General features: G+C 41.9%; 1 protein-coding gene across 12 annotated transcripts in view; it reads right to left on the bottom strand.

Moving 5' to 3' along the window:
• The window catches only part of DENND4A (DENN domain containing 4A), a 49,103-nt gene that overhangs the window by 36,442 nt on the left and 134 nt on the right, over positions 1-12,527 (bottom strand). For 4 of the 12 annotated variants that reach the window (XR_015275699.1, XR_015275700.1, XM_086848720.1 and 1 more), the window contains exons 1-2: positions 11,964-12,199; positions 3,885-3,970 (exon numbers count right to left, since the gene is read on the bottom strand). The gene's annotated coding sequence lies outside the window, so the exon portion shown is untranslated. Of the gene's footprint in view, positions 1-3,884; positions 3,971-4,455; positions 4,741-4,845; positions 5,192-11,399; positions 11,587-11,963; positions 12,200-12,256; positions 12,471-12,527 lie in introns of those variants that run through there. The other 8 variants (XM_023933794.2, XM_086848727.1, XM_086848724.1 and 5 more) reach the window with 6 other exon arrangements.

Here is a 12,527-nt window from a genome sequence, read left to right as displayed (position 1 = left end):
AGAATGTCAGGCTGTGCCTGGTCACATTCACCAGCACACAAGAGGCAATTCCCTCTTCTTGCTCCCGTTTTGTAGGTTGGTTGTTTTGCTGGACTGGCTTGAGAAACTTCTAAAGTTGCAAGGAAATGAGTATAGGTTTTTATTTTATGCTTATTTACATTGTTCTAGAAAATGCCAAGAAGAAACTCCAAATTATCAAACTTTTATTTTTCTATATGGCTAATAAGCAATATGGGACACTTTAGCAAACATGATTACTGGCAAGCAATCATCAATATACAGGAGAGTAACAGTTTGAAAATAACTTCAGCTTGTGTTTGAAGAGAGAATGTAGTTACAAAACTGAGCTCAGTTTAACCTACATGGAGTTATTTCAAAAACATCTGGAATACATTACCCAGCATATATATGAAAGTAATAACTATGAATTCAAACTCCTCCCTGAGTGATATATTCAGAAACACACAAACTCAGCCTCTGCATATGCTGCCTATTATCTCTCTGTCCATCTGGCTTCAGCAAACCCAGGCAGGCTGGGAACAAACGCATGCAGAGAAGGAGATGTTTAACAAAGTATTCTTAAACTCTGGCATAAGACCAAACACTGACATCTTTCAGCTAATATGACTGAAGTTCTAGGTATTTTGTTACATTAACAATGCTCTGTGAGACTATATTACAGCTATTGAAACATTGAGGTTTTTTCCTTTTCTCACCAGCATCATTTCACAGAACTACACTGATTTCTGGAGTGATTCATGATGCCTTTTAGGATGAAATACAACTAACACTTCAGTAATCAAAAATTATACAAATGATGGCTGTTAAAACTGCAAGCAAGACTTATAACTCCAGTGTATTAACAGCACTACTCCAGTTTAATCAGCCAAGACAGCATTACAAATAAACTGAATGATGGGTGTGTATATATATATATTATATTGAAGAATCATACCTTTACACTATTTAAACCTCACCATTATTCCATATAAAGTGTATACCAGAAGTCTTAAATTCAAACATTCATTTATTCCCAAAAGCACTTTCAAGAAAAACTAGGACAAGCTCTCCTCATTTAGAGGCAGTTAAAATTAGAATCCCCTACATACAAACACCTGCTATCATATAAATTTGCTTGTAAGGTTATAGCACATAATACACAAGTCAGCAAGACTTTCATAATTTAATGCAGATTTTACAGAAGGGAAGAGAAAAAAGGCCTAGCTGATGATGTATTATCCCTTCATATTTACACCATCCCTGCAAATGTCCAAGGCCAGGTAGGACAGGCCTTGGAGCAGCCTGGGATAGTGGAAGGTGTCCTGGCCTACGGCAGGAGTGGAATGGGATAATCTTTAAGGTCCCTTCCAACCCAAATCATTCAGGGATTCTACAAGGGTTTTATGATTTTTGTCTTTTGATACAAAGGCTTACAGCTAAAAATGGGATAAAAAATATAAACTTCAGTGGTATTTTAGTCTATGGCTAACTTAGACTTTACTAATGCTACTGTGATACTCAGATTTTCAATACTGGGTTACTGGCAGAGCAGATTTATGCAAACTTTATGTTAATGGGCCCCAGAAAGAAGGTATGAATCGTGAGCTACCTCAGTGACAAATAATCATTCTGTGAAGTGCATTTCATATAAACTGATGAAAAATTTCTATAGAAACTCCTATCATGAAGCCATTCCACAGTGACTTTACTCATACATCTTACTCGGTGAGTAGTGGCTGTCCCTTGTGGGTGTGAATCTGGGGACAGCACCTGAGATAACACTGGGATGGGGACACACATCAGTCCAAGGAGAGATTTCTCCACAGTTGCTGATTCCACAGCAGGATCTCTTTCCTTATTTCCCTTGGGTTTCAGCTGCTGTGTGGCTCTATCAGGTAGAAAGTCACAGAGTTTCCTCCTCTGCAAGGGTTTCAACACAGCCTGGCCATGGGGTTTCCATGCAATCCATGCTAGGATTGTGTTGTGTGGGAGGTCAGGAATGCTGCCCATGTTCCATCCAGGGATTTTCCCCTGCAACTTCCATACTGTAATCTTTTTACTATCTCCCCATACTGCAAGTCATCTTTGAAGGGAAAAACACCCCTAAACCAAACAAACATGAAAAATACAGCAGAAAAAGTCACACTGTACAAGAGGGTTGCTTGAGGCAGATGGTTCCAGATGAAATTCAACATTAGGAGTGCCACACTGAGAACCTTCCACTGCTACTCTACACTTCAGTAACCTGGGGACAAAAGGCTGCACTTCAAAGGCAATGCCACGGGATCATAACCATAAGCTCTTAAAGTCCCCAGAAATAAGTGCAATATATGGCCTTTGAGATACCTCATGATAATGATTTTTAATGGATGTCATATAATTAATACAACTATTAATTAAACACCAAAAAGATCAGAAAGAATCAAAATATCCTTGCAAATAGCAAAGTCACGTATAAAAAAATTACTAAAGTCACAAACTAGATCATGACTATATAGATGAGAGAGCTTTTTGTAATTTCTAAAAATGTGGGAAACAATCAGATAATCTCTCAGATACACAAGCTATTAGCTTGATTACTTTGCTGAAAGACAAAGGGTAAACACAGATTCACTGTTTATTCAATATAATTTTCTAACATCCTATTTTTTCACAAACATTTAGGAAATACTAATTAAAGATATTTCCTGCTTGCCACCGCTGTTGTAATTCATTCAGTGTCCAAGCTTTTTGAACAGATCACATTCTTCATTCAAATACTATAAGAGGAAAGCACACATCAGCTTTTCCTCATCACATGACCAGAACTGATGTGGATGAGCCACATATTCCATCTGTGCAGCAGGAACAGGCACGATGCTTCACGAAGAACAGTTTACTACAGATGCACTACAACATTTGCAAGGAAAAAAATATTGATCTAATCCCTACAACCTACTCCTACCCACAGAATTTTGCAGAAATAACTTGGAAGTGGCTGCAGAACAGAATTGCTCCATCCATGCCAGTTTCTTTCCAAAGACAACTTTGCCAGACAGCAGTTAGGACAATCTGACTCCATTAAAACAGTTTCTGCCAGTCCACCTCTGGCAGAAAAATACAACTGCCTTGTAATCTCTTAATCTGCCTTGTTGCCATTCTCATTCCTTCCTGCATTTTTCTTTGAGAATATTAAATTGCTTATTAATTTGAGTTCCTTATTAGATCCATTTGCTGTCTAAACAAGGTGATATTTCACTTTCTTAGCCTGACTCCAAAGAGGTTCCATGTGTAAACAGGCAATGAATGTCTCCTAGAGTCAGCTGGAAATCAGTGCAGGGCAACTCTTTAAAGGGGTTCAAAGGTGGAGATCTATTTTTTTAAAATATTCCTCATACAATAACATTCCAAGAACTTACTTCTTTTGCAGGAACATGACAGCAGATGAACAGAAACACAAATCAGAGGCTAATTATTAAAAATTGCCAGTAAAGTTCCTACAGCCCCCAGCATCTCATCCGTGTATTTCTGCATTAGCCTGTTGAAGTAACCAACCCACAGAGATGTGTCAGCTGGGCATGCAAGAGCAAAGTGAAGTTAACTGCATCAGTCAGTCCTGTTCTGGCTACTCAGAACCACTTCTCAGACATAACACCACACAAATCACATGGGAGTTCAACACTCTCAAGACATGGGAGCAACTGCAGTTACACAAGGAAATAACTTCACCCCATTTCTGTACTGACAAAATTGCCTGGCAAAGTTGTTAGACAAGCCTTTTCCTCCTCAATACTTTCTTCACAGCAAGCAAACAATCCTGGGTACAAAGCAGAAGCCCTCTAATTTCACAGGAATTCCCAAGGCAGACACAAGCTTTTTGCCCACTTCACCAATGTGTTCCCTACCTTTTCATCAGGGCATTGCTTCTACACTTTTTCTCTCTTGCTGTCAGCCAGGTTTTAACATAGACTTCTCGTTAAAGTTTCATTCCCTATAGAAACAGTAAAAATAAGAATCAAGTAATGAACACATTTATTGAAACTTACTTTCTGCACACTTCACTGCACCAGTCAAATGAAATGAACACTGTGGGTTGCTGTAGCACTCCTTTGTAAGATAAGGTTACATATCACTTCACTAAAAAAGTAAATGAAACCAGACTTTAAAGTTAAGAAACAAAATATCAAGTTTTATGCTACATTGTCATTTAAATAATGTGAACAACACTTAATGCTTTAAACCAAAATAAATCAAAGAAGAGATGAGCCAGCCACTTCAAATTACTTCACCTCTTACATTATTTTCCGACGATCAATACCTTCTGTGTCCATTTCTAGGTGTTAGCCAGCTATCAAAGTGCTCTCTCAGCCAAGAACCTTTCAAAATCTACTTCAAACCATTTTTCTTTGCAAGATTCAGGTATTTAAGCAGATCCTTCTTATTCCACAATCAGCATCTTTCATCTAGTCACCTTACCCCAATTCCTCTTGCAGTGGGTGGTTGAGTCTTCTTGCCCTTTACTGCCACAATTCAGAATTTTTCTTCAGATGTGGTAAACACCAGCACAGCCACTTTTAAACATCGGTATCACCACGGACAATTTGACCTTGTGTTTTACACTGAGGAACTTGCAAGCCCAGGAGCCTGCGCTACATTGAAGCATTTTGAAGCAGCATTTTTGCACCACAGGACTGAGGATATCACTTCACTGGAGACACTGAGATTCTGGGCTCCCAAAACAACTCATTAGCATCAGTAAGGCTGTAGTCAAAAGAGAACTTTGTTTAAAGGAAGCTTCTATTACCCAAGCCTTGTAGAACACTCTCAGAAGATTACTCTGAGAAGACTGCAGCAAACAAAGTGTACCATAAGAGAGGCCGGGAAGAAACATCTCAAGAGGGTTGATGCAAACCATGAAATATTTGCTTCCATTCCTGAAGCAGAAAACTCTGGGGAATTAGATTATCAGAATTGTATTTTTGGGATCACAAAGCTCAAAGTTCATAACCCCAGTCTACAAAGCCATTTCTTGGAGATCTCAGAGGAGCAATCAGCACTGTTAATTCATTACTCTTGACAGCCCAGAGAGGGAATCCATCCCCAGCGATCTCTCAAACCCACACAGCACCATGGACCTGCACCAGTTACAGTCAGGGACTTCCCAATATCTGACTTCCAACATTTTTACACAAGACTACAAAGAGAGAATGCAGCAGTAGAACAACAATTTTCTCCAACTACACAGACATTAATATCAAGCTTCCAGGAGAGACAGAAATTATAAATTTTGGGATCACCTGCAGACCTCAAGCACAGCTGAAAAAAGTTCAAGAATTAGTTAGCATTAACACGTGATTAATTTCCCCACGGACACTTCAAAAAGCTTCTTTTCTAGTCAACTCTCTAGAAAACCTGTGAGGAGACTCAAATGAAAGCAAAAAATATAGATTTAGGCATCACAAGGAGCATCACAAGGAGCACACAGAACTGCTGCCAGTGTACTTGCAGCTCTATTTTGTATTACTTGCAGAACTTACTTACAACTAGCTTCTTGTCCTCTACGTATCAAGTAAAGAACTGACTTCTTCGAGAAACAAGAATGCAAAGGACTTACATCATTACCCAAATACAAACAGAACTTCTCATAATGTTTTCATTTTTAGTAGGACATCATCTGTAGTTTTCCTTCCCATTTCCTACTACAGGTTACACAAGAAACAGAGAAAATAGGGCTAAAGTGATAAATAGCATTACTTTTCAGACCCTACTGCACACATCTGCACTCAGTGATGTTAGACAACACAATAATTCACAGGAAGCCACCAGCCTCCACTAAGCTCTCTTTGACACTGCACCAATTTTTATTGAAAAAGAAGAAAACCAACAATAATCCAAGAGAAAACCTAAGATTTTTCTGTCTTGCATCACTGGACTGGAAATGCTACCAAGTGTTTTGCAGGCCCATTCACAATCATCTGTACCAAGTCATGGTTTACATCTCTGATCCAAACAGCTGAGGAGATAATCAAGAAGCTTGGAAAACTTGGCAACAAAGGATCTCTAAGAGGTGTTGGGAAACAGAAAAGCGCTGGATAAAAGCACAGGGACAAAACAAAAGATCATGAATTTGGGAGAAGAAAATAGAAATGTAACCAAGAACTGAGGGACAAGCAGACTTGCTCAGCAATGCCAAAGAAAGATTAAGCCTAAATTCAGAGGCTAATCTAGATTCAGCAAGATGAGTACAACAAAGCGAGCAGGAACTGGTCATCTACAGCATCAAAGCTTTGAGGAAGAAGCAGAGTAAGTGATACAGAGAAGTCAGGAAGGAATAGACTTCAATCTGAGGGCGATATCAGACATATCCCACATTTTCTACACATTCCTCCCTCACCAAGTGATCTATTTGTTTGTTTTTCAGTGTTGTGTGTAGCCTCAATAAAATCAAGGCATTTACTTAAAGGGTCTAACAAGGCACAGGCTACTTCGGTCATCATTCCAGTTGTGCCACAACAAAATCCCACGAAATTCAATCCTGCCTACAAAATTCAGGAAAGGGATGTTCAAGTATCCCACAAGATTCATGACAGACAAATCTTAGTAGGGCCAGTTTGAAAACTCCCACTTTTCTTTCTAGATTACAGTATTTATGACCAAAAGGCACCACCAAAGAATGGAAAGGATTTCTGAAATGCAACTGTATTTGTAGGGAGGGATGCAAAAAACAAATTGTAGCAAATCAGAGGGAGGAATGCCAAAATAAGCACTATAAAATGTAAATATTACTTCATCCAAAGCACAGTTCAGGAGGCTGGCTTGTCCATGTTTTTGTACAACTATTTACTATACAACAACTTTTTAAAAGAAATCCCCAAACAGAATGTTCTATTTTTCTTGGCACAGTATATAAAGGCAAATGAAAATAGAAAATCTTCCAATACTGAGCTTCAAACCCAAAATCTGTCACTGAAAATGTTGAAGTGCATCAACCAATAGTGACAGAAGTGACCTGCTTTCACCCTGCCACATTTGGACACACATGCCAACCTCGGTTTTGTTTTGAAACCATCCTCTACCCAAATTAAATTTTGAATTCATGGTGTGATAGAAGACAGGAGGGGCTTGTTTCTAACACTTTTTGCTACATTTAAAAGCACACTTTGATATTTAGAATGTTTTATATGAGTTTTTTTTCCTCCAGCCAGCAAAAATGTTCTGTAACGAGAAAAATGGAAACCAACCACACTACAAATTATAGACAGGGACAGCCATGGACAGACTGCCTCTGCAGGGCTGTAACCGCTGCCTGCAGATCATGTACACCCCACTGGAAAGGTTTAATGGAGGGATAACACTCACTAATACCTCCCTCATCCAGCAAATCTCTACATCCACTTACCAAAATGTTCAGCATCTATTCCACAAAAAATAAGTGTGCAAGTACCACTACCAGCTCAGCTACAAATACATCAATCAACTATCACATATTGCTTGGACAGTTTCTCAGCCAGCAAAGTAACAGAAAACAACACTAGGGTGTCCTCCTGAAAAATCACCATAAATTAGCTGAAGAGCAGTGATGTGCCAAGGTAACTACTGCTGATCCTGATCTTGAAGAGTTAGGAATTTTGAGAGTAATTCCTTAGGCCCACAGGTTTCTTCTGAAGCTCAAGTCAAAACCAAAACTCAAGAGTCCAGCCCACAAAATCCTTCACTGTGTTTGCATAAAGCTTGCACACAAGGTGGAGGCTTTCTCTTGGGATTTTTTATTTACATACATGTACTTGTACATCACACTTACTGCCTGTTCACTTTCATTTCAGATGGGCAAACTAAAATATTTTTATTAATTAGCATTAATGATTTTCCTGACCCAGATTTTTAAAAGTCAAGATTTACAGTAAATATTAAACAGGGAGGATATAACTGGCTAAGTTACTTCTAACACACTCCTTATTCTTCTCATCCCATTTTTAGATCACAGTTCCCCCTCTTTTCACTCCCCTCCCATTATTAGTTCACTCTATTTCAGCATGTACAGTAACCATTATCTAATATATCCATTAGACACATATACATTTTTCATGTATGTATTAGATAATGCAGTAGGTCTTACATCTAATATATTGAAAAGGTAAAAATACACCATTTAAAATAGTCAGGCCGGCCAACACTTTCTGAAGTCTTTCATTTCCACTTCTCAATTTCCTCTGGGTACTGTTTCTGAGCTCTTTAGGGAACTACCAGTGACTAGTTCTGCATCACAGACTGCTACTGAAATGAGTGTTATACATCAAACCTCTGGCCATCGCTGCACCACACAGCCTGCACAGTTTAATTTTGACTCTGGAGTCTGTGGGAGCACTTAATAAGCATCAGCAGCCTATTTCCAGAGCAGCCACAGATCAAACTTGCAGACCAGGCACAGACTAAACCTGAACTGAAGGACAGCAGAAAACATTTAAAGATTATTATACCATATAGTAAAGAACCTCATTCACTTCAAATAATTAACTGGTCAGTACCAGTGTTAGAAACAGCAGATTTTTAACAAGAGCTAAGCAGTGGTGATACATTCACAGCTTACACGTCCCCTTCATCCCCTACCTGTTGGCTGTCCCTCAATTAAAATGAGATATAGCTGGCTTTAGCTTCCACAGGATTTGCTGCATATAGGATAGCAAAAAAATCTATCATGATTTGTGTCTGCAGTGGCAGATATTATTTACATACAGAACTGATATATAAGTGAAGAGACCAAGGGTATTTCTGTGCTCTTGTCACCACCCAGTGAAGTTACAGCAGAAGGACAAGGGACAGGTAATCTCAGCCCACCACAACTGCACCCCTGCAGGAGGGCAAGCTCAACCTAAACTTTCTTCAAAGGTCCTACATTTTTACAGGTTTGGAGAAGGATTGGAAAGTGGGGAGGGAATAGCCTGAATTGAATTTTGGGCTTTTTTTGTTCGGGTTTTTTATCAGTCAGCTTAATGAAACTTTGAAATTTGAATACATCCCAGAGAAACCTGGTTAAAATACTTCAACAAGGAAGATAAATATACTGGAAATACAGCAATCACCATAAATTGCATCATGCTTTGTTAAGGCACTTGTACAAAAATTATGTTGGGGTTTGTTTTTTTTTTTTGGTTCTTTCATTATTAGTATTTTCAGTATTACAGTTCTTTCCAGGAAACTTCAGAAAAAATACCTCAGTTTTATAGCAACACGTGTTTCAAAACCTTTACTACTATAACCCTGTCACACAGCAACATAGCTGGTAATCACCAACCCCCAAACATACATTTGAAAAACATTACAAGGCTATATTGACTTTTTATTTTTTAATCCAACATAAACTGTGCAACATTTGGCCTCCAAATTTCTGGTCATGCCAATACCATATTTAAAATCTCAGGTGAAAGTTGAGAAAAGGACAAAAAACGGAAGGAAGGCTTCCTGCAAGTCTTCATTTCAGGAGATAAATTAAGATTGAGAATGCTTTTGACTAAGTACCTATTGTACTATTCCTATTCCAACCTGCCTGTGTTTGGCCAGGAAGCATAAATGTTTCTGCAGCCACTGTTATAAAAAGCATTTCAGCCTACTATGACTTGCAAAACTAACAGCAACTCAGCTGCTAAGGAGCATGATAGAAATAAAATAGGATGTTGAATATTTAAGTGACGCTGCAAATTTCTTGTTCCCGTATTAAAACCTCAAGGTTACCAAATCCCATTATCATTCATAGGTCTAGGAATTGTCTTCCTCTCTGAAGAGTCACAAGACAGTTTTCTCCAGCTATCACACACTACAGCAGGAATTAACCTAGAAATTAGTAAACCCTCAATGCAAAATCCTGCAGATTAAAAACTGACAGACTGGCTTCTGGCAGTGGTGGTGCCCACAATTCTTCTTGAAGAGTCACACAAAACAGCTGTGTTCGTTACAACCTGACTCCCTTTAGGGACCAGCTGGCTTTACTCTCTACCTTTCTACTTTCCCTTTCAAGCACATATTTGAAATAGAGGCAGGTTATTGACATTGTTTCTAAGGCTTGACCTGCATCAGCTCCATTCACCTGAGCCCTATAGTGTGTACCAGGCTAGGTCAATATTTGTGCTTTTCCTAAGTAATAATTAACTCTGGCTATATTAAAGAGATAACTGCTAATATTGCCATTAACACATATAGTAATTCCATTAAGCACCATACTGGGGTTATGTCATATAGAACAAGCTGCTCACCAGAAACACAAACTTGCAACCACACGGCTACAAAAAATATGACTACTCAGATGTACAAAAATCTCAAATATGGGAAAACATTTTTAAGTCAGTCCCTATTTAAAGAAAATTGTCCTGGTGTTTTTTGTCTTACTGCTTGCAGAAGCAGATCTTATATTTCGTGCAGCTTTCTAATAAATTCACTTTTTAGAAGAGGCCATTGGGTGAAGCTTGTTCCAAAGGAGCAGAAGCCACTCAAACTTGAGGAAAGTACTCATCCAGCTGGAGCTCAGCATTTCCAGAAGTAAAATATGTACATCACAGAAGCACTTAAGGCTGTAGAGAAGCTTAATCTTTTTTGTCCTGTCTTTAAGGCTCAATGCAATTTTCCCCTTCCTCAAGCTAAACACAGATGCTAAACTCTAATGCTCTATTTTTGATAATTAAACTATTTCAATGCCAAGTCACGATAGCCCCTAAAAAAATAGCTCCATTTACCAGAGGTCCACTTTAATGCTCACTTTAAATAAACTTACAAACTCCTCAATACAAAAGCTAGATGAAGTTTCTCCAGTACTCTAAATATGACTTTTCTAAAAAGATGAGAAAATCAAGAGACTTACAAAGTAAGACTCGCATGCTAGACACACAAACCAGAAATAATCCATTTACTCCCCCTCGACCTTCCTTGGCTAGACTAACTCAATTAGTTTCCCTAAACCACCAGACACTTGCCAAGATAACATATTTGTGTTTAATCATTCAAAAAGTGAAATATTATGTACCATAATGTAACGCTTTTTACGGAAACCTCCAGTTGAGCAACAGTTCCAGAAAAAATTGTGAAATGAAGTAAAAAGCTGTCCAGAACACCATAATTCCACTCAGTTAATTAACAAAAAAAAAGAAGTTTAAGAACTAGGCAGAAAGTCAAGACCTCATTTTTAGCAAAATAGAAGCGGCACATTTTTAAACGCAGCCTGTTTGAAATAACTTCGGAATAACAACCATCACTAGGAAGTTATTGAATACCATCATCCCCTGGCCAGCAACTTGTGCAGCACGCAGACCTCATGACAGAACGACGATAAAAATGCCAGGGCTAATTTCTACCACCGCGTCCAGCGCGTCGCATTAATCCAGGTATAGGGTAACCCAGGCTGCCGAATGGAAAGTCGGGACAGAAACACGCACCGTGGGGCTGAGCACCACTGGGCAATTCCGACTGACGCAGCGGTGCTGCGCGGAAAATCCGCACATGGATTTGGGGGACACGCACACACACGCGGCTCGGGGGAACGCACACACTCGGGGCTTTGGGGAACGCACACACACGCGGATCCGGGGAACGCACACGCAGGGATTCGGGGAACGCGCACACACACGCGGATCCGGGGACACGCACACACCCCGGCCCGCCGGCGTGCAGCCCGTACAACATGGCAGGTCGGCGGCGAGAGCTCGGCCGGCCCCGCCGCCCGGGGAGCCTCTCGGGCCCGGCCGGGGCTGGCGAGAGCCTCGAGCTGACGGGCACAAGGAGAAAGTTTTCCCCCCTCCCACCGCGGCCCAGCGGAAAGTTACCGCCGCCCCCGCACCGCCTCAGCCCCCGGCCCGCCAGCGCCGGCCTCCCCGCCCCCGCTGACAGCCCCGCGCCCCATCCCCGCCGGCCCCGGAACGCGGCAGCGCCCGACCCGCGGCATCGCCTCGCGGAACCCCCCGGCCCGCGCCCCGCGGCGGTGACAGCCCCGCCGCTCTCACCTCAGGCGGGGGCCGCGCTCCCCGGGGCGAGGAGCGGGCGGTAAAGGGGTTCGGGGGGCAGCGTGCTCGGTGCCCGCGCCCTTATCTCATCCCAGCGGAGCCCGGCTCGCCCCCGCCGCCTCCCGCCGTGTGGGCGGCTCAGGCGGGATCCCCCCTCCCCTCCGCCGCCATCTTGGCTGTCACGGGGCGGGGGAGGCGGGCGGCGACCCGTGATCGCGGCGGGGCGGGCGCGGGACGGCGCCCGCCGGGTCCCGCGGCTCCTGAGGGGGAGGCGGCCGTACCCCGTCACCCACCGGGTCCCTTCTGAGCGCTCCCCCTCGCACCGCGGGTCCGCCGCTCCCGCCTTCCACCTCACGGAACGCGGCCCCTCCGCTCCCGCCTTCCCCCTCAGGGAACGCGGCGCTGGCGGCTCCGAGCCGTGAAGGGGGGAGCGGGGCGCCCTAAGTGAAAGCGCCTGAAACAGCGCGCAGACCATGGGCTCGACTCTGCCTCCCCCCACATCAGCCTTTTAACCCGCACAGCATCTTTAATTTAAACGGAAATTAATCTCCGGCCCAAATAGGC

This window comes from Cyanistes caeruleus, chromosome 13 (assembly GCF_971803275.1).
Source record: "Cyanistes caeruleus chromosome 13, bCyaCae1.hap1.1, whole genome shotgun sequence".
Classification (NCBI taxonomy): domain Eukaryota; kingdom Metazoa; phylum Chordata; class Aves; order Passeriformes; family Paridae; genus Cyanistes; species Cyanistes caeruleus.
Note: the sequence above shows the minus strand (reverse complement) of the source record. Positions and strands in the feature narration are given on the sequence as shown.